Consider the following 25,223-nt stretch of genomic DNA (forward strand, 5'->3'; position numbering starts at 1 on the left):
AGTGCCAAAGCCAACAAGGACTATAAACTTCTTTCTGTTGTTTTTAACTGTTTGTGAAAGTTCATACCGGTTATGGAAAATTTTAAGATATTCAGAGTGAGTAATGCCAAGGAAAATGATGGAAACTGTTCCTGATGGCTGTCAAAAACTAGTAGGGTGCAGCCTCTAGTGCAGTCTGGCTCCTGGGAGAAGGTGGTTTCTTTTTTAAATCTGTTTCCTTCAATTTAAATATTGAAGAATGAAGGGTTGTTTTCCTCTCTTTTCTCAGAAATGTTTGATTCCTAACATCTGTAGAGGAATTTGTTTCATAAGAGGCTGCATCCAACAGGTTATAATCATTTTGGTTATATTCTTCTCGGCCCTTTTTTTCAGTATTGTGCTCAGCTCAGTTTCCTTCCTTTGCCCTGCTGCTCCTCTAGCCTCACTGTAGCTATGCTGTGTGGGTTAGACCTGGTGAAATCTAAGTGCTTTTCACAATTTTTCCAGCAAGGATGTGCTGCCGGCAGTCAGCTTTGGTTCTGGAAAGCGCTAGGTTTAAGAAGGTGCTATAAAGCAAGCCTATGGAGAAGTGCTTTGCTGAATCAGGGTCAACAGAAAGTTTGCTGCCTCAGCCTTCTTCAGACTTGCCATTGCTTACAGCGCAGAGCTTCATTTACCTTGTTAAACTGGTTTTTGTGTATGCTTGCATATACAGGTTTCTGAATTTTGCTTGCTTTCCAACCTTACTCTGGAGGCAGGAGTCAGATTAATCTTATCCCCAATCTCCTTTCCTCCAAGTATGTGGACCCCTTGAAGTTTTATGGTTGTAGCCTGTGCTTTACAGTAGCAATGTATTTGTTGTGTGGCTAGTTCCTCAACTACTGGGGGAGAAAGACACAAGAGTATCAAGCTCTTGACAGGTTTGTGTAGGGTTTGGGATTGCCAGAACATAAGCAAGTCTTTAAAGATTAACCTTTCTGCAGGCGTGTAGCCTCTCGGTATCGAGGAGATGCAAGGAAGAAGGATGCTGACAGTTGGGGAGGCTTGTGGGGCTGACAGGTTAGGAGTTGTCCTGCTGGTCTCGGGCAGCAGAGCCTTTATGGAGCATGATCCTTGCCTTCTGACCTGGTGCAGGAGTCCCCTTTGCAAATGAAAAGGCTCCCCACAGCTGGCCGGAATCACAATATCCATTTGACCCTTTTCACCTCCAAATGGGAAGGACTCATCAGTGGCAATAAAAGGCAGTGGTAAGATGGATTTCTTGTCAACAGAGCTGGGAGAACACATTTTAATTAAAGGACAGCGGTGACTCTTGAAGACTGAAAGTAAAGGGGTGTGCCTGTTTAAAAAAGCCTGATGTGGTATAGTGCAATGGGATGTTTTGAAATGCTTGGTAAGGGCATGAATTTGACCTATTTATGGGTATAAACAAATACATGTTTTACTTTACAGCAAATATATTTCAGTAAATCTTGCTGGCCATGTATTTAATCTAATGGTTTTAATACAGCTTGGTATCTATTCCTCCTTCATTGGTACTCTCTGCTTGATTAATTGTTTCACTATAGTGTAAGCTTCTGGATGGAAACTTAATGGATTAGCATATGTTTATTAGTATAATGTCATATTGCATTTTTTCCTGAGTTAAGGGATGCTGTATTCCCTTTTGAACCGTCCCTGATTCAGATTTGTTGGAATCTCACAACAAAAGCTAGGTACTGTTTGCTGCTGTTAACAGTTTTTTAATTTTAATTTATTTAACACTTCTTGAAAACAAAGAAGTACAAACATTTCTTTAATAATACCACTGCCATGCATGCCCACCCAAACCCTGAAATAGCATTATAACAGAAAAGGCCCAGGAGTAACTAAATTTCATAGCAGGTGAAAAATTACTAACTCAATGAATGGCTTAAGCTCTGTGGAGATGTGGAAAACTTTCAGATCCTTCAGGAGGAATAAGCTGACTAGATGAACAAGGCTGGAGATAAAATACCATGTGATTACTTTGAAAGTCCATGGGTATGTGAACTGAGTAGTACTGAACCAGCTCTTGGGGTGTGGCATGCATTGTTAGTGGTGAGCAAAGAGATACCGATCTTCCTTCTGTAGGAGTGCCAGACACTGTCGTAGGTACTGTTTTTGGCAGTGTATCAGCATCTGCACCTTACCTGAAAATGTTGTTGCCTTATGCTTGAAACTTCTGAGTCTTTTTTTACCTTGTAAATCTCAGCTTCCTTTTGGTCAACATATCCAGGAACAGGTAGGTATATGTCCAGGTGAGATGGTGCTGTGTACATAAAATACACACAATGTATCCACATCCTGTGCTTTACCACTGATGCCCGAGGTCAGTAGTCTGGCGTTTTCAGGAATTCAAAATTAAGAAACAATGGCATCCAGGTTGCCTGCACACCTCTGGTTTTCAGTTGGATTTGCATTTCTATGCAGTGTTTAGATCACAGGCTTCATCTCTGGAGGACTCCATTCTCATTTAGTGCATATGTAGGTAAGAGTGGATCTTCTGAAATTAAAATGCTCATAAATAGCTTAAATATGTTTGAATTATGAGCATCTGTAGGAAGCTTTTCCTGTTAGGTTTTTAAGTAGTATTAGTTTTGTAATCCTTTTCACTCAGGAGTGCATTTCTGAGCTAAAGATGAGCTGAAGAGTACAAAAAGCTTATTTTATTGATTTGTTGTGTTGGTGTTTTACTTAATGGAGACAGTTTCCTTCATTTGTAATACCTCTTTCAGAGACATGGACCTGAAAGAGGGGAAACTTGTATCCCTGATGGTTAAAAAAGAAAAACAACCCCACAAACAACAAAATCAACAACAAACAAAAAAAATGGGGGAAAAGCTGCAGTTTGCTAATCTGGAAAACAGATGTAAGGGAGGGGTCTACAGCTGACAGGATATATTCTGACAGAAAGCTTTCTTTGGGGAAACACTGATTTGTTGGACTCGAAATGTTCCACAGGAACCTATCAGTTTTCATCAAATCCTCCAAGAAAAATGGCATAATTTTGTTCTTAGGGCAGCTGGTGAGCCAGAAACCAGAGGTGGGGAACATGAGGCCTCTTGGCTGTTCCATTGGTTGTGTGTCTGAAATTTTTAAAAAAAGTATCAGAATGGCATTTGCTTCATGTGAAATGTTTGTGGCATAGGATTTCTGAGGCTTTATTCTGGGTGGGATGTTCAATGCTCAGCTCCCTTCTCCTTAAAAATGGAAAGTGTCTGTCGGCACAGCTCTGGAATTATTACTTGTCTCTGTTAGGACAAAGCATGTACCTGTCTGTCTTGGCTCTTTGGAAAATCCCAGTACGTAAGTGGGATTGTTGGGATGTTTTAAAAAATCTGAAAGTAGTACAGTGTTGTTGTTCAGTTCCTTGTTAAAGTTTTGGCAGACAGAATGCTCAGTTTTATTTTAAAATTCCTTTTATATCTTCAGCAAACTTGAGATGCTGTTTTCCACACATGACACTTCAGTGTTCTTTGCTTTTCTTTCCCTCAAGACATCTTCCTAGAAAAGGAGAAAAAAAAAAAAAACCCTACAATTCAGCATTAGTATGTTGTTATATCACTGTAAGCAGTACGAGGGGAAGTCCAGTCCTAGTGTTGTTGCAAAAATCACCAGATTTGATTATAGTAGAAATAGAATGTTAGAATATTGTGTGTTTTGAAACTCATAACCATAGAAGCCTCACTAGGTAGCTACTGTTGTTTATTATGAAACTAACAGAAACTGAATGAAGCAATGAAGAATTGGATAGGGGAGTTTCATTTGAATCCTGTAACTCTAGGAACTGTATTTGTTAGTAGTTATACTTGTTAAGTCTTGTGGAACCAAGGAAACTTGCTGTAGAAGTCTGTGCACCAGTGATGCTGCTAGGAAATGCCCTTACCCTTCCCATCTTGATTTGAATATCAAGAATTCTAATTAGTATACATTAGAGAGGTGACCAATGATTATTTTGGGATATGAATATTGATGAAGTGATCTAATCAAAGAAACCAATCAATGTAAAGGTTACATTTAATAGCGAACATAGTATGCATTTATATGTTAAACAATTTATGCAGTAGTGACTTCACAGAAAAAAGTGTACAAAAACTGGTAAATTTTAATACAAAGGTGGACACGTGTTTGGCAGAGGTATCCCCCGTGTCCCCAGCGCTTGAATAAAGAAGAGCCTGCTCACCTATGCTGTGTAGATGAGTTTTCCTCCTACAGATTTGTAAGTGTCCTAGTCTCCCAGTCATTTCCTGCTGCAACTCCTGATACTGTTTTTCCTCTGTTCCAGAAGTTGGCAGGATCTTGATATTCCCCACCTATTGTGTGATTTTTTTTTTGCACTAAGGTTTCAAACTATTTGAGTATCGATCTTACTTATAAGCTGTCTTCGAGGGATATGTGTAGCATGATATTATGGTGACTTTCTTAATCTTTTTTAACAATTGATATTAATCCACTTTTTATCTGAATTCACTGTTAAACCAAACTCAGTGTGACACAAATTGGGGGAAGGAAGACGACCATGGGGTAAAGAATGCCATATATCAAGATTTAGATGGTTTAAATATGGTTCGAGTAACAACTTAGTGACAAAGGCAAGCTTTCCCAGGGTGTTTGCCTTTACGCATCCCTTGGTTTCTCTACCAGCTTTACCACTAAATGCTGTTCTGTAAATACTGCAGGGTCCCTAGAAGTCAGGAGGTCAAAACCAATGAGGCACAGAAATTTGGAGATGAGTAGAAGGTAATGACTTCTGCTGCATTTGTTGCTTGGATACTGCCAATAAAATAGCCTTTCTGCCAGGTACAGCCCCAGATATATCAGGGCCTGTAGCACAGCATTGCCAGGGCCTCTTGGACCAGCACTGTGTTTTTCATGGCACCGGTGCTCTGGGAAGGCTTGTGTCTAGGACCCACTCGGGCTAGTGGTGCTACTGCTGCAAGAAGTCCAGCTGAGCTGTGGACTGAGAGGAATGAGGTAGAGGCTTCAGGAGAAAGACCCAAAGAGCTTGTTATGAACATTAACTCCCTTTCTTCTGTAAGCAGGTGTTTCACTCCCAGGATAGGTTTGTCCGGAGGACTAACAATGATTTCTAGGTGGTTTGTGGTCATGTCTTGAAAGACTGTATCGTCATTGCCTGGGCATCAGTGATATTTAACATTTCTTAATGTTTGAGTGCTTGTCTTCATAAAAATAGTAGTATCCTTGTGACGGATGCACTCAACCTCTTAACCAAACCAGAGGTAGTTTGGTACGGGCTCCAAAGGAGGTAAAGGCCTAAGCCGTAAACAGCCATGAACTCCTCCAGTTTCAATCTGTTCCCTGAAAACCCACAAAGGAGCAGGGTGACACAGTGAATTGATGTGTGTGAGCTTGGAACACCAATCATGCGATTGACACATGAATAGCAAGTAGCTTTGCCAAGACTCATTTATCAAGGAACAAAGTAAGTTGTGGGTACAAGGAGTCTCCTGCATACCTTTTCCATTGCATGTAATTTGACTACAAGCCAACTGCTTTATTCTATAAATATGACAGCCTAAGTGAGCCTTTTTTGAGCGCTCTCTGCTAGGCAGTGTGGCTGCATGGCGGTGATCTCCCCTTGAGCTGGGACACCTTTCAAGGTTGCTCTTCGAGGCAGAGAGACATTTTACCAACGGCAGATCTTTGGTAAGCGACTGATATAGCGCATAACCTTGTAGTATGGTAACTTTGATTTTTTTTTTTCTTGGTAACCTTGATTGCATGCTGAATTGATGCTAATGAAACATTACATAAACTTTGCATGTACAATCCCTTAGACATAAACTGTTGTCCAAGTCTGAGACTGATTGGACCTAGCTGCACCTAAGCTCCATCAGGAGTTTAGAAAGCAAGGGGGTCCACTCTGAACCTTGTGACTCAATGGGAGGGCCCTTCTTACCCCTTTGTGTCCACGGTCTCTCTGTGCATCATTCTAACTCAAGTGTAACTCAATTTTCCTTTGTATGTTTCTTCTATGCAGTAATTAATAGAGTGAACCTTGCCATTGAACTTTATCAAATCACACTTTTACAACAGCATATTAAAACCATTTTTGCTAACATCTTTGTTGGTGATTCCTTAAGCATTCTAAATTACCCATTTGCAGCAATCCTTTTCATCGCAGTGTATCTGTGTTTAAGGGGTATGTGTTTAAAAAAAAAAAAAAAATAAAGCCAGCAGCTATTTCTACGCCACAGTTTTATTTGGCCATCCTTTTGATTTACCTGCAGGTTTGCAATCTCTTCAGAACCTCAGCAGAGGTCTCTTCTGTGTGCTTTGAAGAAATTGATGGTAGGCAGTCCTTACCTGGCAGTGTGAAGCAGGGTTCTACTGTCTCAGAGGGTTTCATAGGCATTTGAGAGATGAGTGCTGAAATAGAGAAGTTGAATGACATGGATGTTTGTCTCCTTCTCCCCATTTCCTCACAGTCCTTGTTCTCTTGGAAAGCTTCTGTGCTTCCAGTGCAGGTGACTTGCCTTGGCACAGCCTTTTATACCTTGGATCAATGCAGAAAAGCTTGCCATAAAGACAACGCTTTGTTAAACATGAATCCCTTTTCACAATACCAGAATCAAGAAGCACTTCAACAAGTGGTTTTCAAGGCAGGACGGGGTAGAAGACTGCTAGAAACTTTTGATGCAAACAAAGCATATTGTTCTTGACATTTTTTTCCTAGAGGAAAGCCTAGCTGTTTTGGCAAGTCTATATATATTTTTTCCATTATCTATTATTCTGCCTGAAAGAGCTGAGATGAATTTTATTTAATCTTTAGGGAGACAACCTGTATGGAAATCTTCAGTCTGAGCTGTCTGTATTAAGAAATCTTATATAATCATCTGGAGGGGGGTTTTAAAACAGAAAGCAGCTCTGCCTGTTGTTTGTTAATCCTTTTTCCTTGGCCTTTTTTGCCACTGGAAAAGAATGATGTCCATGTGTTAGTACATATGGAGACAAGTGGAGCTACACTTGTAGCTGGTGTCATCTTAGGCACTACTGTACTATAACAAATAACAAATTAAGCCAGTGATAGATCAGAATAATGCTTTAAGAGGTGGAAGATGCATTTTGTGGTCAAAAGTGACTGAATACCATAGAGTCACGGAAGAGATGGGAGGACATAAGGAAGGGAAGTGGGCAGTGTTTTCTGATCTTTTCTTACTTTTGTTTCCACCTTGCAAATTCTTTCCTATAGTGAAAGTGCTTATATGACCTAGAGACATCCTCATTCTGCCCAATTTAAGCATTCCTAAAACAGAGTAAAACCTACATATGTTGTGTAAGTATATCTGCATACTTTAGGGGTTTCTTGATTGTTTTCACTGTGTTCTCCCCTTCTTACATGCTAGGGAAGAGGTAGCAGTGATCTCTTACTGCTTATTGATTCTAAAACTATCAAATAAAAATTTAATTACATTCAGTATCATATTCAAAATGCTAGCTTTGCTTATGACTAGGTGATTGTGTATGCAATGAAATATCGTATTGAAACTTTGAGTTGTTAAGAGAATGTGTATTTAAACTTCAGAGCACATAGCGAATGCAAGACTGCTGAATACATCAAGTGTGTGTGTAGTTGTATATAAAGTTGGCTTACTGTATTTCACTGCATAAATTTCTAAATGGCATGATATTAGATGGTGTATGTTTGTCTGCTTCTAACAATGGAGACTGTTACCAGCCAGAAGACGACAAATCACCTTCCTTAAAATTTCCTAAGCAGTGTATCTGTGCAGCCTGTACAGATAAAAGCTTTCCTTAATACTGAAGACAAGGAAGAAATTTAGAAGTATATAATTTCTAAAATTTTCTTGACTAGAAAGCAGGTTCCAGCCTGGTTAAGAGCAGGCAAAGGGTTGAAAATATTCCATACTGCTTTGTTAGATTCTTCATACTGGACTGAAGCATCCAGGCATGTCTTCAGGAAGTTTGACGCTGATCTTATGGAAAGAAAGTGGACCTTCTTATTTAATTATTTTTTCAGACATTACACATCTGGAAATGTCTGGACTGTGGACTCTGCTCCAAATTAATTTCTAGTCAAGCAGATTTGACATGTGGTCAAGGTCTTGATATTTACCTAAGTGCTTTGGAAGCCTAGAGTACTTAGCATTCTCTTTGCCTGGGGAGGTGGCGTGGAGTTAGTTGGAGTGTAGGTATTGGAGAGAAAAATGCTGAATGTCATCTCTGTTACAGGATTTCAGCACGACAGACATGAAGTAATTTGATTGCCTGATTTGTGCATACACTTACCCTTGTATACAATGGGAATATTTTGCTATATTTGCAATATTTTGTAGCAGCTTTGATTCAAGTGCCAAATCTCTTGTAACATACAGAAAATAGTTACAGCCCTTGTGGTTGAGTAGCTGTGGAAAACTCCAGTTAGCAGGTTCTCAGGGAGGTGTGGATTCCACAGGTCTTAGCAAGAGGTGGGATCTGTGGGGTAGCCAAAAGTGTCATTCCCCGTGTTGGTATTCTGCATTTGCAGCACTGGATGTGCACAGTGTTCAACTTAGTATAGCAGTGCATTTTTGTTTCTTTGCTTAAAAGGCAGAATTGCATCTTGGAGGAACCTTAAATTAGCTAGCTTGATAAAGCTTTCTTCCTATCAATAGCTTACAAATCTTTGAAAGTACTGTAACAGTCTAGATATAAGAAAAAGAAACAAACTGGATGTTGAAACTTTGAGATAGAGGCATAGATTTCAATTAATTTATTTTCTTTGCACACTATCCCTTCTTTCAAAAAGGACAGTTTTGTTATTGCTTGCATCAAAGGTATACATGAAGATGACTAAATAAATTCTTAATTACTTTAAGTAGATAGTTTTAAATAATTAAATGACTCCCTTTCCTCTTTCCCTGTTTTCTAATCTCTTCAGCTGAAATTGTAGAAGATAATTACATATACAACTCTTGAAGGCAAATAGGATATTTGCTTTTGTTTGAAAACCCCCTCCAAAATGTTGGCTGCATAGGCGGTTTTGGTGCTGGTGTTAACATGTTTATCAGTGTTTTCTTACTAAGTATAACCAAAGCTTCTAGCAGCAGTTAAATATATTCTGTTCTCTGAAGCTCTCAGATTCTCAGCATTGTTATTTTCCACAGCTTTTTGTAGGGATCAAAATCAAGTTCCTTGGAGTGATACAGGAGTTTGAGAGAGGATGTAGGATTATTTTTTTAAAGTAATGATTTAAAATACTAGCATTAAGACCCTAAGAAGAAAAGTAGTACACCTTTTGAAAGGTGCAGTTACTCTTATTTTCTTTTTGGTAACATTGCACTGAATCCCCCACTTTGCTATGTAAGGCAGGCTGAGTGTCCTGGTGAACAAGATGAACAGGAGTCATCACTATGCCCTTGTAGGAAACCATTGCCGGGGCTGTGTTAGCAGGAGGGTGGCTGGCAAGATGAGGAAGGGGATTCCTTCCCTCTGACACTGGGGAGACCACATTCCCTAGTAGAGGAAAGACACTGAGATGCTACAGGAAGTTTAGTGCAGAGCAGCTACCAGGACAATGGGGCTGGAGTGCACAAAGTGTAGGAGAGGTTGAGAGCGCTGGGTTTATTTTCCTGGGCAAGAGGAGGACAAGGGGAGTTTATTCTTGTCTGTTGCTACCTGGTGGGGGTAGAGAGCAAGCAGGAGCAGGCTTCTCTCAGGCATGAACAGTGAAAGGATGGGAGGCAACAGATGCATTTTGCAACACAGGAAGTTACAATTAGATAGTAAGGGAAGGGACCCAGAGAGGCTGTAATGGATCTTGAGCCTCAGGACAACTTGATCTAAGGTGGTTGTGCTTTGAGAGTAGAAATTGGATTAACTGATGTCTGGATATCCCAGGTACCTATGGAAAAAACAAAAAAACCAAACAAAACCCCACAACCCAAAACTTATTAAGACCTGTTGTCAATTTATAATTTGTTTAAATTAAAACTTTTGAAATATTTAAGAAGCTTCAGTTTCTTGTGCCCCCAAGTGACAGCCTCAGTCTCTCTTCCTTCCCTGATTGCTATCTAATAACTTGTCAAAATGTGACAGCTGATTAGGAGAGACCAGCAATGTTACAAGGGCTGGGGTACTCATCTGGGATTTTAAACCTTTTTTTTAAGCTTGGGGAGAGGGGAGATATTTCACCTGAGAAGAGTTAGCCATTTGTGAATCCAGCTGCAGCAGTGGTTAGCCTCCACAGCAGTGCTTGGGGTTTTGTTGTTGTTTTTCAGGGTTTTTTTTGTCGTTGTTGTCAGTGTCCCATGTCCCGTCCCATCCCCCCGTTGTAAAGTGCTGAAAGCCTCCTGCTTAAGCTGCTCTCCCTTGTTCCCCTCAGATTCCTCTGAATACACGGTTAGACCTATCATTAAAGCAGAATACATTCTAATTCCAGTTGGCCCCTCAATGATAACTGGTGAAACTTATAATAGGTATGGGAGCACAAATTTCAACACTAACACAACAGGATGCAAAGAAGCTGGATGTGCAACCTGGGTGACAGTTGAAGTCAATGGAGTAAATGCAGCAAGTGTAATTTGCCAAACTGAAAGTTAATTTATGGCTTCTCTTAGGAAGTGCATGTTGCCTGCTTACTTTTCAGTTAAAAAGCACAATGAAAATATTTTGTGTTTCAATGCTTTGACCAGACAAAACTGACGCTTGCTAGATGGCAGTGTGTGGTTCTTTGGTACAAGTACCAACCCCAGAAGAAATTGGGGGGCTACAGTGCGTGTACTTTGTGTAGCTCCTGCACTCCCCAATTCAAAAATAACCAATGTACTGCAGTATCTGATTTCTGCTGCGGAACAAAATGGAATTTCTGATGTAATAGCAGACTTAGAAAAACAGCACAATATTTCTAGAACCTACTCCCCATATATTTCACCCATCTGGCCAGTCTGAAAGCTGGATGGACGATGGCATCTGATGATTATTGATGCCTAAACTCCAACATAGCTCTGCTAACACCTGCAGTAGCTAAAGTTGCAACTGTAGCAGCCACACTACAAGCAGATGCACATCTGTGGATGGCAGAGCTAAATGTAAAAGATATGTTCTTTATGGTCCCCTTGTAGGAGGAGAATAAAGAGAAATTTGCTTTTACTTGGAAAGGTATACGATAAACCTTTAACACACTCCCACAGGGGTATAAATATTCACCCATGATTGCTCATGCTGCACTTGCTGAACATTTACAGACAATCTTCCTCTGTCAAGATGTGAAAATGTACCAATATAGCAATGATATTCTAATGGGAGGGACCTCCCCTGAAAAGCAGAAGTGGCAGCAGCAGTGTACCTTGATTTACTATATAAAGCAGAAGTTGTTCCACCTGAAACATACCAGGTACTTGGTGGATTGCAGGTAGTGCAGCAATTGGACCAGGCACCCTAAGTAAAATAGCAGATGCCCCAGTCTAGGAAAGAATTATAACAGCTTATGGGTACTTTAGGGTACTGGAAGAAATATATATATGGATTTTCTATTATTGCTTGTTTACTGTACTAACTTTTATGAAAGGTAAAACTGTGGAAATGGAACCAGAATGTGAAGAGGCAGTCAAAACTGTAATATAGGAATTAAAGACTTATCAGTCACTGGGGTCAGTACACCCCCATGACCCTATTACGGTAGAATGGGGCTTTGCAGAACATGGTACTTGTTGCAGCTTATTCCAGATGGGGTCAAGTGGGCCAAAAAGGTCTTTAATGTTTAACTCTACTGCATTTAAAGAGACAGAACAGAGATATTCTGAGTGGGAAAAGGGACTCTTGTCTTTAGTCCAAGCAGTTAAACAAGTTGAGCTACTAAGGGGTAACCCATCTGGAAAAACGCTGCCGAGACTTGTATTGTTTTCCCTTTCCAGGAACAGTACCAGGAATGATACCAGCACACTTCCCCTGGAGATTGGGTCAACCGTGAGAGGATTGTTTATCCTTCTTACAGGAGTAGTTATCGTCAGCATGGACCATATTTGGCTTATATGCCAACAAACCTGATGCATGGGGTGGAGACCCTCACTTCCTTTATTTGTGCTAATCAGTATGGTAACTATAGTACATTCTGCACTATAGGTGTTTCTCAGCTGTGGGTGCAATCTACAGTAACAGCAGTTATAAGGGAAGGTGATGAGGGCACCTTGCCCACCGACATTCGGAAGGTAATGTGGGATAATGCGACTCAGTTTGAAAAGAATTTCCAATCTTGGTGGTACATAGTTAATTTCACTTACAGTAAAGCCACAGCTTTTGTTTTGAGAATGCAAAGTGCTTTGCTATACACCACATGCCAAATCATTGCACTGACATTAAATCACCATGGAACTGTCCTCTGTCCAGACCATAGTGTATGAACCCAACAAAATAGGAGGAAATGTTGATGTATGCGTCGTACATGAACAACAATTTGTTTGTGAATGTAATACCATTAAGGCCCAAGACATTTGTCTTGTAACTGAACAAAATGTTCACCATTTTGAAATATATCCTGCTGAAACCCCTGAGACTGTACTTGTTATATGTTGGAAATAGATGTATTTGTATGACAACCTTTTATGATTCTGTATTTATAGGCATCACTGCTGTAGAATCATATAATAACTCAATATCTATATTTGTAATTTTACCAAAATTATGGGGTGTGACTTTAATTCAGCTCCTGTCACAACCAGCCACTTGCTACAATCTAATTATACATTGTATCAAGATTTATTGCTTACCATTATTGGAATGAATCTCACATCGGCAAGAAAACTGTGGCAACATGATGACCTGAGTCAATTGCTAAAACAAATTCATCACAAGGGACAAAGAACCCTGACTACCATCCATCATGATGCAGAGAGGATACACCGTGTCCTAGAAAGAGTAAAGAAAGATGAACATCACTGGTGGAAACTCTTTTTGGGTGGTCACCAACAGCAACTGGCATTTTTAATTTGATGCTGCATCCAATTGTAGTTTTGTTAGTTTTGACCTTATTGCTTCCAATCATTCTGTATATCAAAGTTTGGCAAAAGATGAAACAAATTATGTCAATCCAGCATGTAAAATGCATACAATCAACTGATTCTGTATGTGAAATGGTATATAACTAGCATTTATTGCATCACTTAAACTAAACAACTTATCAAATAATTGTACCCTTACCACTGATCTGCAATACTCCTTATATTTATGATAGAGGCGATAAAGTAGCTTGACTGTAGTCATGGGGTGGAGTGTGACGGATGACTGTATCATCATTGCCTGAGCATCAGTGATATTTAACATTTCTTCATTTTTGAGTGCTTGCCTTTGCAAAAATAACAGTATCCTTGTGATGGATGCACTCAACCTCTTAACCAAACTAGCAGTAGTTCAGAACAGGCTTCAAAGGAGGTAAAGGCCCTAAGCCGTAAATGGGCCGTGAACTCCTCTAGTTTCAATCTGTTCCCTGAAAACCCACAAAGGAGCAGAGTGACACAGTGAGCATCAAAGCATATGAGCTTGGAATAGCAATCATGCGATTGACACATGAATAGTAGCGGGTGGCTTTTCCAAGACTTATTTATCAAGGAACAAAGAAAGTTGTGGGTACAAGGAGTCTCATGCTGTATTGGATTTGCGTGGCAAGGTTTTGGTACCGGGCTACAGGGGTGGCTTCTGTGAGAAGCTGCTGGAGACTTCCCCTATGTCTGATAGAACCAGTGCCAGCTGCCTCCAAGATTGACCTACCACTGGCCAAGGCCGAGCCCATCAGCAAGGGTGGCAGTGCCTCTGGCATAACATATTTAAGAGGAGGGAACTAAAAACCCCTGTACATTGCAGCCAGAGAGAGGAGTGAGAATATGTGAGAGGAACAACCCTGCAGACACCAAGGTTAGTGAAGGAGGAGGAGGAGGAGGTCCTCCAGGCACCAGAGCAGAGATTCCCCTGTAGCCTGTGGTGAAGGCCATGGTGAGGCAGGCTCTCCCCCTGCAGCCCATGGACATTAACAGTGGAGCAGGTATCCACCTGCAGCCTCTGGAGGACCCCATGCTGGAGCAGGTCTATGCCCAAAGGAGGCTGTGTCCTCATGGAAAGCCCATGCTGGACCAGGCTCCTGGCAGGACCTGTGGCCCCATGGAAAGAGGAGCCCATGCCAGAGCAGGTTTGCTGGCAGAACCTGTGACCCCACAGGGGACCCATGCTGGAGCAGTCTGTTCCTGAAGGACTGCACCCCATGGAAGGGACGCACGCTGGAGCAGTTTGGGAAGGACCCACATTGGAGAAGTTAATGGAGGACTTTTCACTGTGGAAGGGACCCCATTCTGGAGCAGGGGAAGAGTGGCAGAGACAACATGTGATGAACTGACCACAACCCCCATTCCCCATCCCCATCCATCTCTGGTGGGGGGAGGAGGTAGAGAAAATAAGGAGTGAAGTTAAGCCTGAGAAGGGGGGAGTGGTGGTGGGAAGGTGTTTTAAGACTTGGTTGTATTTTTCATTACCCTAGTCTGATTTGATTGTTAATAAATGAAGCTAATTTCCCCAAGCTGAGTCTGTTTTGCCCATGAGGGTAGTTGGTGAATGATCTCACCCTGTCCTTATCTTGACCCATGAGTCTTTTGTTATATTTTCTCTCCTCTGCCCAGCTGAGGAGGGGAGTGATAGAGCAGCTTTGGTGGGCATCTGGCATCGAGCCACCACATGTGCATACATTTCCCATTGCATGGAATTTGACTACAAGCCAACTACTTTATTCCATAAATATGACAGCCTAAGTGAGCCTTTACTGAGCTCTCCCTGCTAGGCAGCATTGGCTGCATGGTGATGATCTCCCCTTGAGCCTTTCAAGATTGCTCCTTGAGACAGAGAGGATTTTAACAATGGCAGATCTTCAGTAAGCAACTGATACTGTGCATAACTTTGTAGTATGGTAACTTTGATTTGTGCCTTGGTGTGGAATAATTGCTGGAGGTGACTTAGAAATTGAACTTATATTTTTAGAAAACGTACAGCATTGAAGAAGCTTTCAGGGTGAAGTGCAGCTGATATGTGAGGAATCTGTTCCATGGAAGTTCCCTAGGCCTGTAACCTTAGATATCGGTAATGCCAGGAGAACTTGGTGTACTGACTCGTAAGAGGAGTTGTCCGGAGGGTAGAGTGGTGTGGCGACATCACAGCCAGGCTCTGTGATAAATGGGAACTTGAGGTACCATGGAGCTGGTACGCTGCAGATTTGCCATCCTGGGCCAACAGTCTGTCATGCTTTTGACAAAATGCTGTCCTTTTGGTGAACTTTGCTCATTATGACATCATTATAATACCAAAACACACCTCCATCCCAAAAGCTACCCACCTCTAAGGTGCGACCACCTCTCACTGGGCATGTGCTTTGAATTTTTCTAGTCTACACGTTTAAAAGCAAAGTGAGGAGATTTTACACCAATCATAATAAAGGTATGTATGACTAGAGTCACTCAAGCTCCACCTGAAAGGTAAAAAATAGTATAAAATAGTTTAAGAGAAAGAGGCTGTTAGGGAAGATACCATTGCATACCACTCTGACTTCTGGGACCAGTGATGGGCTGAGGCTCTCTTCCCCCCCACTGGACACTTGGTTATACCAAGTGTTTCCCTGGGAAAAACTTAGAAACCTCTATATAGAGTCACTTTAAATATCTAATACATTAGCCAAAATGCATTAGATATTCCCAAACAACCTCTTTCTCTTAAACTATATATTAAACTCATATATATTTTTTTTTTTAATGCACTTGTAGCCAAGCAGTGTTACTCATATCCTTGGTATTTCTGTGTGCCTTGTAACCAGCAAATATTATCACAGGTAATCCAAACAACCTGTGTATCTGTTGCTTTAACAAATTGTACTATTGATTAGCCACGATAGTTCTCATTGAACATGACCGGACTTATAATGTTAAACTGGGCTTATAACAAATTAGTTACTAACAACAAATACCCTGATGAGTGGTTGCATCTACAATCCTTAGAAAATAAAACGTTGACCAAGTCTGACACTAAGACTGGACCTAGCCACACCTAGACTCCTCTCAGAGAAGGAGTTTAGAAAGCAAGGGGGTCCGCTCTGAACCTTGTGACTCAACGGGAGGGTGTCCCCCAAGCCACTCCTCAGACTCCTACTAATAATGCAGCACTTGGTAGTTTTGAATCATTGTTCATGTGATTGTGTCGTACAGCAATAGAGTGAGGCTTGCCATCGAACTTTGTTAAGTCACACTTTTACAACATCATATCAAAACTACTTTTGCTAATACTCGTGACAGTGGTTCTTTAAGGAATCTAAATCGCCCATTTGTGACAAAGGCTTGCACATCATGTATTTGCATAGCATTCCTGCCTTGCTATTGCTGTCTGTGCTCATTTGGTCCTTTCTTGGCAGAAAAGGGGCTTGAGGGTAGGGTGTGTTTCCTTGGGGTTGTGTCTTATCTGGAGGTGATTAGAAAATCAATGAGTTCAGCTTCAACAAAATAAAAACACTTAAAAGAAGCAAAAAGTCCCGTCTAGGTTATGATACAGTTGAAGGCAACAGTAAGAGGATGTAGACAAGACTTTTCTAGCTTGTTTTTCCTGTAGTACCTCGCAGAAGAGTTTTAATTCATACGATACAGAGAATGGCGAACTCCAGACCTGGAGCTGAGATGATTGGAACCATTCTTCAAATACAGCCAAGGAGAAAAAAAAGTCAAGACTATAATTTTTACCATGTGGGATTGTAAAATGTGTTCATCTGATAAGTGTCAATATGGAACTGTTTGTGCTTGTGTAACCGAGGGCCGTTCAATTGACTTGCTAACTGTCTTAATGGTTGGAATGTTGATTGGCGATTTGTTACTAACAGTGGAAACATCCTGATACAAAGGAGAGTGCCAAGATAAGGGAAGGCCACAAATCAGCCAGTAGTGGTAACAGGGAACTTCTTGGCTCAGAAGGCGCTGAAGCATGAAAACTGGGGGAAAGGTAATTTCGGCAGGGGGAGAATGCGACCACCGACCCAATTCAGGACCAAAAAGACTTGCTCCCCGCCCCGCCCCCCCCCCCCCCCCACCCCCACCTGTAAAGAGCATGCGTGCTAATCTACATGGCAAGCGTGGCTAATTTACATACGGCTGACCAACGTCAAGTGGGATGCTTATCACTGACCAATGAGTGTAAACTTAGGCGTGTTTTTACTAATTGTTATTAATTAAGTAACTGAATATAAACCCTGTAGTATTGTATGAAGGTATGCACGTTAGGTGGAAGGATCCCCCGTGCATCCAGCGCTGCTTGCTTGTCTCTATTCAATAAATTGTAAACTTTAATTGAAATTCCGTTTAAGGCTAAATTAATTATAACAATTGGGGGCTCGTCCGGGATGGTCTTGGTTCCTGAATTCTGACTTGATCTAGGAGTGGCGCCCCACCATTTGGTGGCTCCTGGTCAGGTTGGGTCAGGGCTAACGCCATCCTGAACCCGAATAGGGACAAGCATAGAATTTAATTTTTATAAGCTCCCTTGCCGGCTGCAGCAGTTTGTTTTGCCCATAATTCTGCGCGTGAAGATCCAAACGAAGACGACAGAGTCGTAAGTATTTAGGCTGTATACCGTTTGGTTGGGTGGGATTCGGTTGCCTGTGTGTATAAGAGTGTGACTGAGACGGAACCTAGTTCCGAAGTGATTGTGGAGGTCTTCTAACCGCGGTTCCAATCTCCCGCGAGGGACTTGGCCGGTGAAGGACCGAAGTGATTCCTATAGGATTCGTGGGAGGGTGATAGGTCCTAAACCCCCTGCAAGACACTCTTACCGGTAACCAAGGGCTGTAGGAATTGCCACAGTAAAATTCCTAGATGGGTCAGACAGAATCGAGGACCCAGGACCAGAAGAAAGGGAGTAAACTACCAGACATACCATCAGAAAGATGGTTGAATGGCCGAAGGAACCTTTAAGACCACTTGTCTTTTGGCCTGTTTTTGGATCTTTTGAAGACTGGATTTGCCAGGCCTTGAATATATATGTTAATTCAAAGGAACCTTTTAGTCAGGAGGAAAGTGATTATGCGGGATTATGGATCAGGACTTCACGTCCTTTTCCAGCCTCAAATACTTACATTAAAGAAAAGAGATTAAAACTTTGAGGAAGAAGGAGATAAAAATGAAAAAGAAAGGGAAGAAGATGATAAATGGGAGCCACTGGATAACCTGCCGCCCCCATATCCTAATAATCCACCTCTGGTAGCGGCTTCCCCTCCAGTGGCCGTAGTACCTCCACCAGTCCCACCGTTATCCCTGCGTCCCCCACCAACAGCACCAGAATTAGATCAACCGCCGGCTGCATGTACGAGAAGTAGGACTGCCATATCTGAGGGGGCTTCTCTATATCCCTTACGAGAGGTACCCCTCGGAGGCAATCAGGGAGACATCAGGTTTGTGGCAGTCCCATTAAATACCACAGATGTAAGAAACTTTAAGAAAGAAATGGGGACCCTATTAGATGATCCCCTCGGAGTAGCTGAAAAACTAGATCAATTCCTAGGAACTGCTGTAAATGGGAACAAGATGAGAGAATGTTTAAAGAATAGGGTGTCAGGGGCTATATCTTCTGGGGACTTCAACATCAACAGAGCCCTTGATAAAATTATTAATTGGTCCCCATAAAGAGGAAGTTTTATTTTTAGTAGATACAGGAGCCCAGAAATCCACCATTCAAAAACTTCCAAAAGGAATAGAAGAAGGGAAGAGCTATATGTCTGTAGTTGGGGCAAAAGGAGAACCTTTTAAAGTACCTATTTTGAAAGATGTAGAAATAGAGACAGAAAAGAAAATTTACCTTAATGATTTACTTTTGCTCCCTGAAGCGGAGTACAATTTATTAGGAAGGGATTTGATTTTGAAGTTAAATTTGGGCATTCAGAGTAAAGGGGATAAATTGCAGATTAAATTATACACTTTAACACAAAAAGACAAAGAAGCTATTAACCCCTCAGTGTGGTATAAAGAAGGGGAAATTGGAAAGATAGAAATGGACCCCATAAGTGTTCAAATAATAGATCCTTATCGCCCAATTAGAATCAAGCAATATCCTATACCCAGGGAGGGCCGAAAAGGATTAAAACCTGTAGCTGATAGACCTCTGGAAAAAGGAACTTTGCAACCATGTATGTCACCCCATAATACACCCATCCTCCCTATAAAGAAACCGGATGGGTCATACAGGATGGTACAGGATTTAAGAGCTGTAAATCAGCGAACAATCGGAACAATCGCCAAGTTCCCTGTGGTGGCAAATCCTTACACTTTACTGAGTCATATTTCTCCTAGATGGACTTGGTATAGTGTAATAGATTTGAAGGATGCTTTTTGGGCCTGTCCTCTGGATGAGGAATCCAGAGATTATTTTGCCTTTGAGTGGGAGGACCCCGAAACAGGACGAAAACAACAATTAAGATGGACTGTACTACCACAGGGGTTTACAGAGTCACCAAATCTATTTGGACAAACTTTAGAGAAAATCTTACAAGATTTTACATTACCCAAGGAGGTAAAATTATTACAATATGTGGATGATTTATTAGTAGCAGGAGAAACTGAAGAGGGGACCCGAGACGCCACCATTAAATTGATAAATTTTCTGGGGGAGAAGGGATTGAAGGTGTCCCGATCAAAGCTACAGTTTGTAGAACAGGAAGTAAAATACTTAGGACATTGGCTGAGTAAAGGAAGGAAGACGCTAGATCCTGATAGGATATCTGGGATTCTATCCTTGAGACCCCCACAAACTAAAAAGGAAATTCGACAAATATTGGGATTATTAGGATACTGTAGACCGTGGCTTGAAAATTATAGTGAAAAGGTAAAATTCCTATATGAGAAATTAACTAATAACCAACTCAAGTGGTTCATAGAAGATGACCAGAGATTCGAGGAAATAAAAAAGGCATTAATACAAGCACCTGTATTGAGCCTCCCAGATTTAGAAAAACTTTTCTATCTTTCTGTAAATACATCAAACCAGACAGCATATGGAGTTCTTACTCAAGACTGGGCAGGAATCAAAAAACCTGTGGGGTATCGCTCTAAGTTACTTGATCCAGTAAGCAGAGGATGGCCTGCTTGCCTCCATGCTCTGGTTGCTACAGCCTTATTAATAGAGGAAGTTCGAAAAATTACTTTTAGTGCTCCTTTAAAGGTGTATACCCCGCACAATGTCAGAAATGTTTTACAGCAGAAGGCAGAAAAATGGTTAACAGACAGCCGGATCCTAAAGTATGAAGCAATACTAGTAGACTCCCCTGACTTAGAATTGAGGGTGACTTCTGCCCAGAATCCAGCACAATTTTTGTTTGGAGAGCCATCAGAGGAGGAATTACAACATAATTGATTAGAGGTAATTGAGGCCCAGACTAAGGTGAGGCCAGATCTAAGGGATACTGAGTTGGAAGATGGGAAGGTGCTGTTTATAGATGGTTCCTCCCGAGTGGTGGAAGGGAAAAGAAAATCAGGATATGCAATAATTAATGAGGACCTAGAACTTGTGGAGTCAGGACCTCTGAGTCCATCATGGTCAGCTCAAGCTTGTGAGCTGTATGCCCTCTGTAGGGCCCTGGAATTATTAAAAGGCAAAAGCGGGACCGTATTTACGGATTCTAAATACGCATATGGGGTGGTCCATACTTTTGGGAAAATTTGGAAAGAAAGAGGTTTAATTAATACTCAAGGGAGAAATCTAATACATCAAGAATTAATAGTAAAAATTTTAAAAGCATTAAGAGAACCAAAGGAAATAGCAGTGGTACATGTGAGAGGACACCAAAAGGGATTAGATTACCAAACTCAAGGGAATAATTTAGCAGATAAAGAGGCCCAGGAAGCAGCCCCGAGGACTCAGGTCGCTAAAATTAATGTAGTACAAACACAGGAGGACATCAGCAAAAAAACACAGGAGGAGAAAGAGAAGAAGTTTGCCCCTGAAGAAAAGATAAAATTGGAAAAAATAGGGGCTAAGTTAGAACAAGGAAAATGGATATTGCCCGACCGGAGAGAAATGCTGCCGAAAGACTATGCCAGACAAATATTGGAACGTTTGCATGCGCAAACACATTGGGGTACAAAGGTGTTAAGTGATCATTTCCTTAAACAATTTGGCTGTATTCGGATTTTTGAAATAGCAAAGCAGATTACACGAGGATGCTTAACTTGTCAAAAGGTAAATACGAAAGTGTTTCGACAAGTGGCAATAGGAGGGAGAAAACCAGCTTACAGACCTTTCGAGAAAGTACAAATAGATTTTACTGAACTGCCTAAAGTAGGGAGAATAAAATATTTATCGGTAATAGTAGATCGTTTGACACAATGGGTAGAGGCTTACCCTGTAGCACGGGCTACAGCACAGATGGTGGTAAACCTGAAAAGGCCATCATCAAAGAACATAAGCTAAGTTGCTGTGGGAATTTTATTGTGACTACTCCTGTAGAATTTGTAAACTGAGAAGCTCCTAAATTAATACCCATTAGGGAAGACAATTTGTCAATAACAAGGAAATATTGGTTCCTGGGAATAGCAATAGGCTATCCATGGTATACACTGGATTTTTTTGAGACATAGCATGCAAATTGGAAAAAGCCAATCCTTAAATACTCAGGAAAGGACACCCCTTAAGATTAAGGAAGAGGGCAAGACTGGATAGGGAACCGGTGCTATGGTTTGAAAAGGTCTGCCAAGGGCTGCAACCCATTTGGGCCGCGACCGCCAATCACTATGGCCCTTACCGGACCTCTTCTAGTCCTACTTGGGGTGAGTTCCTTAACCCTGGCTATGACAAACAACTGCAGTCAATGTGTAATATGACTGTAAAGGCCAGGAAATAGGAAGCTGCATTATGCTTTATGCAGAGAAGGTAACAGGACCGTATGCTATGATCCAAAAGAACTCGCAAATTCGGAAGTAGGAAGACTAATTGGCAGCATAGACTGTTCGTGAAATAGAAACAGGAGTAAAATATGAAATTCCCACAGTTGCTAAAAATTTATTTGTAACCAATTGTTATGTTTGTGCATTGAATGTAACCAATTGTTATGTTTGTGGTGGAACAAACCAAGGTGAAAAGAAATTAAGAAAATCGCATACGTCCAGTTCAAACTTGGAATGGAATCAATCTAGGAGAATTAGGGGGGAACTTTATGGACGGTCTGTATTGGGGATATGTGGAGGACTGTTAATAATTCCATGTTTAATACCCTGCTTTACTAGACTAATACACTCGGTTATACAAGGAATGCAGAAAACTGCAACAAAAGAAGCCAATTCAGCAAGTATTAACTCGATTGGAAACAAAAACACGAATCAATGCCATAAAAAAAAGATGAGGGATTGTAAAATGTGTTCATCTGATTCGTGTCAATATGGAACTGTTTGTGCTTGTGTAACCGAGGGCCATTCAATTGACTTGCTAACTGTCTTAATGGTTGGAATGTTGATTGGCGATTTGTTACTAACAGTGGAAACATCCTGATACAAAGGAGAGTGCCAAGATAAGGGAAGGCCACAAATCAGCCAGTAGTGGTAACAGGGAACTTCTTGGCTCAGAAGGCGCTGAAGCATGAAAACTGGGGGAAAGGTAATTTCGGCAGGGGGAGAATGCGACCACCGACCCAATTCAGGACCAAAAAGACTTGCTCCCCGCCCCCCCCCCCCCCGTAAAGAGCATGCGTGCTAATCTACATGGCAAGCGTGGCTAATTTACATACGGCTGACCAACGTCAAGTGGGATGCTTATCACTGACCAATGAGTGTAAACTTAGGCGTGTTTTTACTAATTGTTATTAATTAAGTAACTGAATATAAACCCTGTAGTATTGTATGAAGGTATGCACGTTAGGTGGAAGGATCCCCCGTGCATCCAGCGCTGCTTGCTTGTCTCTATTCAATAAATTGTAAACTTTAATTGAAATTCCGTTTAAGGCTAAATTAGTTATAACATGGGGTAAGCTACATACTATAAACCTCGCTGAAAGTGGTCACCGGTATCAAGTTGTTATAGTTATCAAGAGCCTGAATTAGGTTTCTAGGGAAGAGAGGGATGCTCTGCTTCCTTCTTGACAGAGCTCTAATATTTCTACAGTGCTTTGAATTTATAAAATGCTGCAAAATACGAAGCATTAGCTAACAACTTTAGCAGCTCTAATACTGGTAGATAGTTTGCCTCTTTGAAGACCCCCACTGCAATCCGAGATGCTTTTCTTCCTTTCTAGGCTTTGCTGTTGGCCACCTGGGTGATGCTGGGCATGTCGCAGCACCCATCTTCCGTACCCTGTTCATAACCTGACGAGACCAATAGTGGTCTGCTTGGAAATGCCCTTGTTAAAAACTGTTGTACAAGGATTTCATGTTCATCTTGTTACCTCCAAGCCACAGAACATATGCAGTAATCAGCTCTTGCTGCCTTCTGTGCTATCTCATTTACATATGAAATTTGCACTAAAAAGATACTTCTGCAAGCTTAGTTTTAAGTTAAAAAATGTGTATGGGAGCGTTTGTACGTGGAATATCTGCTTTGCTGGGAGTCAGGGGTTTTGTGTTACAGTTGCTGTTTCCAGTGATGGCTGTCTGCTGCTTGGATAACTTGTTCTTTTATTATTTTCTCCAGACCTCATGGGTTTTCTTATTTGTTAATTGCTGTGAAATTGTCATCTTGACTTCAGAGATTATAGCAGTTTTACCAGCACTTTCAGGACTTCAAACAATTTCACAAAATGCTGGGTGTGGCTTTTGTTTTTGTTGGTGTGTTTTTGGTTTTTTGAGGGTGTTTTTTTGGAGTTCATGGAAGACATTGTCCGTTATCAAGGAGACACCTCAAATCCCCAGTCACTTATAAGCAGTTGAGTCCGTGATTATCTGATATAACAATGGTATCTGCTTTCAGTCAGAGCCACTTGTTCTTTTGCAGTTTTCTATTTACAATCTTTCCTATTTAGGTAAAGACAAGGAATGGGAAAACCCCAAACATTTTCTAATTGTTTTTATATTCTTAGACTATGTACGTAAAAGTATAGGCTTGTAGAAGCTTTATATAAATGGCCTTTTAAAATTATAATTTATTATTTGCCACAAATGGGGTACAAACACTTCTCCTGGTATCTGCTGAGTACTTCGACACAAGTTGTGCTTTAAAACAGAAAAGTAGGAGTTCTGTAATGTTGTTGCAAATGTGGGTAGAAATCTTAGCTATATATAGTCTCCTGAGAAAAGTTGAAGGGATCTTGGATCAATGTTTTTGCCTGCTGAATGCTTGGTTAATTACTGGTTGAAAGGAGTTGCGGGAGTAGTTTGTTTTTATAATTATGCCAAGGAACACCCAGAGCAAAGGACAGGTATTGCTGCTTTCTGAGTGAGTCTACAAACCGTGGTCAGGACTGGAGTCCAGAAGAAATTGCATAAGAATTTTCTTTTTTTTTTTTTTTTGTGTCTTAGCCAGCAATTTCAAGTACGGGCACCTGCAAGTTCAGCAGTATACCCAGTTTTCCATTTGCTACCTCTGGGTTCTGGCCAGGTGGGATGCATTTTTACGTCTGGGTTCTACATTTTTGTTGACAATTTTGAAAACTCTGTGATCCACTATCTTTTGTTTCTCCACAGAAAAAAAAACACAAACCCCACCACCACCACCCCTGGGACGCGCCAAACGGCGGGGCGCCGGTGCCGGGAGCAGCAGCCGTAGCCGCCCCATCTCCCGGTTCCTCAGGCGTGTTCTCTCACCCCCCACTCCCCGCCGGCGCCCCGTTCCCAGTGGGCGCCCCGGCTGGGGGAGGAGGGTGGGTAGTGCTGCGCCGCCCCCGGGGCACGGGCACGCGCCCGCGGGCGTGGTCTCCCCGCGGTCCAGCAGCGCCCGCGCGTTTCCGACCCAATCCCGCAATTTCTTACCCTGACAGCACAGCGTCCCCATTTAGGGAGGTTGGGCCGTACCATGGGAGCGTTGCCGAAGAGGGGTGGGTGCGCGCAGTGCGGGCGCCTGGGCGTGCGCTGCTGCACGACCCGCTCGCCAAAAAGCGGCAGAGGAATACCAGAGCAGCGGGCGCCGGCGGCGCGGACGCTCCAAGCAGCGAGCCAGCCTTTGGCTCTTCAATGGGGCTGTCTGGTTGTGTGTGTGTGTGTCCCCACCACCCGGCCCAGCTGAAAGGGTGAGGGCCGCATCGCCCTCCCCGCCGGCCGCAGTGCGCCGCGCCGGGCCGGGGG

At 41.8% G+C, this 25,223-nt stretch overlaps 1 protein-coding gene and 1 long non-coding RNA gene across 5 annotated transcripts in view; one reads left to right on the forward strand and one right to left on the reverse strand.

Annotated features, from left to right (window-relative positions):
* Nucleotides 1-25,223, forward strand: part of AFF1 (ALF transcription elongation factor 1) — a 132,968-nt gene that overhangs the window by 6,686 nt on the left and 101,059 nt on the right. The gene's annotated exons all lie outside the window — the stretch shown is intronic.
* LOC142056105 (uncharacterized) lies at nt 1,704-25,223 on the reverse strand. 3 transcript variants are annotated; one of them, XR_012660220.1, is made up of 4 exons: nt 24,912-25,223; nt 12,729-12,867; nt 6,328-6,517; nt 1,704-3,504 (listed from the first exon to the last, which is right to left on the reverse strand). It is a non-coding gene; the product is annotated as an uncharacterized LOC142056105 (long non-coding RNA). The 3 variants fall into 3 exon arrangements; XR_012660221.1 differs by having other exon boundaries at nt 6,328-6,390; nt 24,912-25,218; XR_012660222.1 differs by having other exon boundaries at nt 6,246-6,390; nt 24,912-25,218.

The sequence above is a fragment of the Phalacrocorax aristotelis genome, chromosome 4, assembly GCF_949628215.1.
Source record: "Phalacrocorax aristotelis chromosome 4, bGulAri2.1, whole genome shotgun sequence".
Classification (NCBI taxonomy): domain Eukaryota; kingdom Metazoa; phylum Chordata; class Aves; order Suliformes; family Phalacrocoracidae; genus Phalacrocorax; species Phalacrocorax aristotelis.